Genomic DNA, 7,031 nt, shown 5'->3' on the forward strand with positions numbered 1-7,031 from the left:
TTGGGGGAGGCTTATTTCATTGTAAAATAGAAACTTACATAATATGGCTTCGTGATTCACGCTGACTGGACAGTTTTAGTCAGGTGATTAGTGTTCACACCCGCCTGCTTTTCTGCATCAGGCCCTTGTCTCCGGTTCCTCTATTCGGTTGCCATCTTCCCTTGCTTCCATAATGAGGGCTGAGCTTTTGATCAGAACTTAATCTGTGTTTTTTCTAAAAACCTCTTCAGTTGATTCTAAATTCACAGGTTCCTTTTGATGAAGCCCCCAAGTTTACCCGAAGGTTGACAGTCAGCTTCTACTTAGGATATTTTAGTTACCCGAAGGTTATGTGTGCTAGGATTCATTGATAATCAATGCATCACTCCTTGGCATACCGAGCAGATGAGCTTAATGGCTTTAATTACCAGCCTAAGTAAAAATCAATGACCCTCACATTCAGTTATTCCAACTGTTTATTTGATTATAAAGAGTTATATAATGTTTAAAAAATTTTATGAATACAAGACACAATCCTTTAGGCAGAGATTTCAACTTTTATACAAATAATCCCCAACATAAATCAGGAAGCTATCTGAGATCATATTTGGTTTGCTCTTTCGAGTTCACAAATTGACTACAGTCTGAAGGAATTTGAACATCAAGGTGGTAACTTAGTTTGATGTAGTTTGCAGATTCACAGTACTCAAGTGTGGCTTATGGTAACTATTTCTCTGTGAATTTTAGGTTCTTCTCCATTGTACTTTCCTCTTGGGTGGGCTACTCTCAAAGATCATTTTGTAGCATGGTGCCCAGTTCCTGCTGTTACCTAAGTAAATATTCATCCCATGGACCTGTACATATGTCCATCTGCTAACTGTTCATGTTGCTTCTTTCCACTTTCCAGTATAAGGTTGGGGATCTCCCAGTTCCTTTGGTCTCTGGCAAAGGAATGGACTTTTTTATTTATTTATTTTTTTTGTAGGATTGGTTTGTCCATCCCTTGTCCTTGAATACACTTCACGGGCAGTGATGCAGTCCCTAACTCAGAGGTGCTCTGGACCTGCCCGCTGACTCTGAGAGCACTGTGGCTTCTCTCTGTTCTTCTCCTAAAGTCCCTCTGAACATTTCCAACATTTTTCAGGTTTTCTTGCCCAAATTCTACCAATCAGCCTCCATTTCCAAATGGCCACATGCCTTCTCAGTCACTTGTCCACATTCTTGCCATTGCCTGGCCTTGGGCAGACACTCCCTTCACACTAACACTGTTATTATTTTCTTTGTCCGCAACACAGTTGCTTCCTCTGTAATGTGAGAAATCCTTAGAAGAACGCTTCTTCCTAAGACCATAGTGACCATTAAACACATAAATCATACAAAGCTCCTGGAAATACATTTGGATGGTACCGTTCCTGAGTGTCATTTTCCGTTCCACCTTTCCATCCCTCTGTCCTTCCTTCCTCTTTCCATAATTTTATCCTTTCCTCCTCTTTCTGACTCCCCCTTTCCTTCCTCTCCTCTTTTCTTTCATCTGTTTTTTCCTCCCTTCTGATTATACTCAAATATTTTGGATATCTCTGAAAACGATGCCGCCCATTCCTCTCTCGATTCATTCACTCAGGAAGATTCTCCAAGTGTCAGGTGAAGTCCACTGAAATGATTGTTCTGGAAGCCTCAGGGGGCTCCAGGCTTTCTCCAGCTTCCCACCCTCCCTCCCACTCTGGGAGCCGGGAGCCTACCTGAGGCACCAGGGGACACAGTTTTTGGAACTTGAAGTGAGGAGGTGACCCTCTCAGAGCGGGAATTCAGGGACTCAAAGGTGCCTCCCACTTGTCACGGCCACCATGTTTTCCTGAATCACTCTCCTTTCCGGATCATTGCTCACTCCTAACTTGGCTGATGTGGTACAGTGGCGGTCACTCCCAGTGGCGGTCACTCCCCCCATGACTCCTTCCAGTTCTCAGAAGAGGAAGCCCGAACCAAGGGCAGAACCCGAGGCGGTCTTGAGCAGTCTTATGCCCCGTCTATGAACTAGGTAAAAAATAATTCTCCCAGTAAAATGAGGTCCAGAATTTCCCAGAAGAGTACAGATATGTAAAAAGTGGGTGTGCCAAAGCCCCGGCGTGGATCATAGTGTTCTTTTACATCAAATGTCCTCAAGGATAAAATATATATATTCCTTAGGGTCCTGGTTGGTATGTGTAATTTTGAAGAATGTGGGCTCAGAACCGGGTTCTGGGCTCTCTTCTGCACCACACAACAAGAATCAGTGTTTGAGAAAGAACTTTAGCAGACTGAAGGGTGCTGTGAAAACAGAGGACTAATAATCGGGAAGAAGGATCATAAAGGTAATTGAAATTACAAAAATAACTATAAATCATGTGAGCACAGTCCCCAGTGAGCAAGCATGGCTTATGCATTAAGAAGGTTCTCAGGCTGCTATCCGATGTCAGTGGGAAAGGGAGGATACATTTCGTTTTGGCACTCAGCTGGCCTCTGGTTGTGGGGATGTGTCTGGGGACTCAGGACCTGGGGTATGGGCTGGGATTGTCTGGTGCCCATGGGGGTTACAGTGTGGCTAATGCTTATGATAAAGTACTCAGAGATGGATGAAGAGACAGAAAGGAGAAATCAGATGTGTCATGTCAAGCAAATAGGTGTAACAAATTATCTTAATGAAATACGTTTTAAACAGGGAAAAGTGAGATGACACAAAAGTCAGAGGTTGAAGTCTAAGAGGATAAACGTGACTGCCATTCTCACAGAGGCTCTGTGCTGAGAGAGCTATCAGTGAGACAGAGAGCCCCTGGGACCGACAGAATGCCTGACCGTAGATCTTAGGAGAAAATAAAGAGATCAAAGCATGCTTAGGAGAATTAGTGTATTTAAGCCATGGCTGGAACTCGGCAGATACACTTAAGAAGAGCAAGGGGAGATGAATACCATGGTGAGTGCCACAGGGGACTTCAAAACCAGGCAGGACATTCCCAGCCAAGACAATTAGAATAGCTACATAAAAACATTTACACCGAGGCACTGGGCGGCTCACTAAGTAGTAAAGACTTGTGTGTTTGGCCAAGACAGAGTAACAAAGATTAGACCTATTGTTCTGCCCGGAAAAGTAAAAATAAAAAAAAAAATGGGCAAAATATATGAAACAGTGGTTTTCAAACATCAGACATCTGGTAGCACAAGATAATGGTTTCCCAAGAAAGGGGAACAAAAGATACACTGTATGGTGTTCCCGGCCCATTAGGTACAAAGGACTGATAGGGTCACAGTGCAGGGAGGATTCTCAGACCCAGAGGTCTAAGAGCAAGGAGCATGGAGATAACAAGCAAGCTGTAAGTGACCTTGTGTGATATGCAGAGGACAGAGGTAAATGGAGAGTTCTGGAGATCTCCAGAAGGATCCTCAGCTGAGTATGGAGGTGAGGAGACTCCCCATGGCAGGGAAAGTTCTACTCAGAAGGAATACAGGGAAGAATCCCTGGCACCCCTAAAGGGTTGGGAATAATCCCCTGAGCTAGAACAAAAACCCTCATGATGGGTATCCTGTAGAAGATTTAGAAAGGTGTTATCTGGGTACATGAGCAAAGTTAGTTCTAAACCAAAGACCACACTAACAGAGCTTAAAAACAAGTCTTGAAAGAATCAATCTATTTCCAAGTAACTTCACTGTGTTCCAAAATAAAGGTCAAGAATACTTCTAGAAATACAGAACCATCCACCATACAACAAGCTACAGTTCATAATGGCTAACATCTAATGAAAAAAGTTACTAGGTATGCAAAAGAGTAGAAAAAGAAAAGCCAATCAATAGAAAAAGATACACAAATTACACAACTAGAACTAAGGGTATTAAATAAGTTATTGAAACCTAAAGTGCATGTGTTCAGAAAAGTAGAAAAATTTGTACATGTTAGGAAGAGACATGGAAGATGTTAAAAAAGTCAGAAATCAAACACCTAGAAGAAAAAGATACACCATCTAAGATGAAAACTACAGTCATTGTGATAAAACATCATTAGATGGAATTAAATATTTAAGAAGATTAGAGACTATAATAGGGGAATATAATAGGAGAATATAATAAGCATATATAGTTAGAAAGAGAATTAGTGAACTGGAGAGCAGATCAGAAAAAATAACCAGACTGAAACAGAAGAAAGGATGGAAAATAGAGATGAGAATGTAGAATACAGAGTAGATACATATATCCATATTTTGAAATCTCAGGGGGGAAAAGTAGAGAAAGAATAAGGTAGAAACAATATATGAAAAACCAGGACTGAACAATTTTTCCAAGTGGAAGAAAATCAATAATCCACTTGTTCTAGAATTAAATTGTAAGCAGTGTAGAATCAAAGAAGAGCATATTTAGATATATCATAGAAAACCCAGAAAATGAACTGTGGGGAGTGGGAATGTGTGGTCATCAACTTCCTTGGAAAGTTAACTTTTGCAGGAGTGGATGTCAGATGCACAAGACAGAATTATGGACAGAACTCATATTTGATTCATGCTTGGAACATAGAGACCTGAGGATAAATCTAGTGGGGGATACAGAATCTAAAATAGACGAAGTTGAGGGTGGGGGTGGCACCAAGAGATTTGGAGACTGGAGGTCCCATTTTTTTTTTAAAGTCTAAGTTTCCCAGGGGACAATAATGTTGTAAATTCTGCATTCTAAGGGAGATTGGTTTGGACAGGTGATGGACTTTTTTCCTTTCCACTCTGCTCTGAAATTGTTATCATCACAGATAGGCTATTCAGGAAAGAGGTGTTTCAGTTAATTATGATAATTTAACTTCTGGCGGTTGCCTGATGTCTCTGTCATTCCTTGCCTTGTAGATGCATCCCTCCAGTCTCTACCTCACCTTCACAGGATCCTCCATGGTCTCACTGTGTGTATGTCCACGCCTCCCTGTCTTTTCTCCTACAAAGATAGCAGCTGTTGGATTTAGGGCCCCCGTAACTTAGTATGATCTCACCTTAATCATTGACATCTATAAAAATGCTTTCAATCCTGGCTTTTTAGAAAACTGAATATGTTTATTATAAGGAATAATAAACAAAAATAAGCAAAGAGAAACAAAAAGAAGAAACTAAAATTAATCTCACCACTCAGATTAAAACCATCTTTCTAATTTTTGTTTTATGCATGTATACCTATCTTTCCATATGTATTCTATAATATTATATAATCTTTTTGTAATCTACTTTTTGTATCTGAAAAAAATATCATTAACATCTTTCTATGCCATTGACTTTTCAATGGCTGTATTGGTATTAAAATTTTAAAATATACCCATGATTAAATTATATTTTGAGCAATGAGTGCTTTGACTATTTCTTTTTAAAACATGTGTAATAATTCATTGATACATGATCCAAAAACAATGAGGAGATGTTTATTTAAGAGGCAAGGTTTTTTTCCCCATATATTTATGATTAATCGCTTTGGATGAATTACTGGAAGAACTGTTGCCTCAGAGAAAATCTAAAAATTTAAGGTTGTTCAGATACACAGCCAAATTAGCTGGTATGAGTATTGACCCACTTCACATTCACCTGTGTATCAGGAGCACTCGTTTTCTCTTCCCCATGCCAGGATAGTCTCATCTTTTAAAACACAAATTCCAATGATGGATTTTATTGGTTTAGCAGATATTTCTTTATAGAAAGGTAAGCACATTAAACATAATTTCTTTGGCATTATATTTCTTACTTTGTGATGTTGTCCACTACTTATTTGTTGTCTCAGAATGTGTATTCAGTTATACTTGCTCTTAATATCATGACCATTTAACTTTTGAAGTAGATTTTGAACGATCTCCCCCAATTTGTTACATTTATTTATTTTTATTTCATTGTTTTGAATAAACAGATATATTAAGATTTTATTTGGTCAAATCAAGTATTTTTTTCCCCTTAACGTCTCTGCCATTGGGTTACTGTTGAGAAAGTTTTCCTCTACTCCACAGTTACTAAATATTTTATTATTCTTTTTTCTGATTCTTTTGAATTTTATTTCCTGCTCTACATTTGGAATTCATTTGGATGTATCCATTGAGGTAATATTTTTTTATTTTATTTATTTACAACCAGTTGTTTTGATACTAATTTTGAGTAATCCATGTCTTTAATTGAATGATATTTTCTGTTCATTGACCTCTGTCTGGGATTTCTTTTTCTGTTCCATTAAGCTATATTTTTATTCCTGTTCCAGTACTATTTTAACAAATGCCACTTTTATACATGAAAATAAAGTGGAATAAATCTCCAAAATAATTTTTCTTTTGGCTCAAAGTTATTATGGCTAACTTATGAAGTTTTCTTGCACAGGGAAAAGAATAAATAAACTTTAGAAATGATTTCCAGCCTTCTAAAAATTATATTATATATTTTGTTGGATTTGGATAAAATTAATAGTTTAAGTCGGGGGAACTGAAAATCTTGGCTCATTAAATATTTTCATCTAGAAATAGTTTGACTTTTTCTCCCTTTATTTAAGTGTCTTTTATGTTCCTCAGGAAAATTTTATAGTGTTCTTCAAATAGATTTTATAAATATTTTGTTAATGTTGTACTTGAGTGTTTTGTATTTTATGTAACTATTTTTTCTAGCTTGACGTTACTAACTCTTTGGACGAATTTTGGTTTCGTAATCTCACCAATCCATCATACCTTTACCTAATTTAGTGAGCGAGATGGATGTTTCCAGTTTGATGATCATGTCATCTACAAATATTTTGTTCCCTGTCCCAGGATTTATATGTTATATTTCTTCTTCTTACATATCACATTTTCTAGAACCTCATAAGCTATTAAACAGGAGCAAAGACAGCGGGTACCCCAGTCTTGATGTGGACTTCAGGAGAAATGCCCCCTTCTTCCAACATGGAGCATAATATTGGAAATATATGGAGAAATGTAGGTGCGTTTGTCATATTTAAGGAGACGTTCATCTCCCAGGGCAGGGAGCTTTAGCAGAAGCCAGAGGACATTCTGTAAGGGTCTGTGGCAGCCCCGACAGGTGCCCCTCAGAGGT

The sequence above is a fragment of the Ictidomys tridecemlineatus genome, chromosome 14 (genome assembly GCF_052094955.1).
Source record: "Ictidomys tridecemlineatus isolate mIctTri1 chromosome 14, mIctTri1.hap1, whole genome shotgun sequence".
Classification (NCBI taxonomy): Eukaryota; Metazoa; Chordata; class Mammalia; order Rodentia; family Sciuridae; genus Ictidomys; species Ictidomys tridecemlineatus.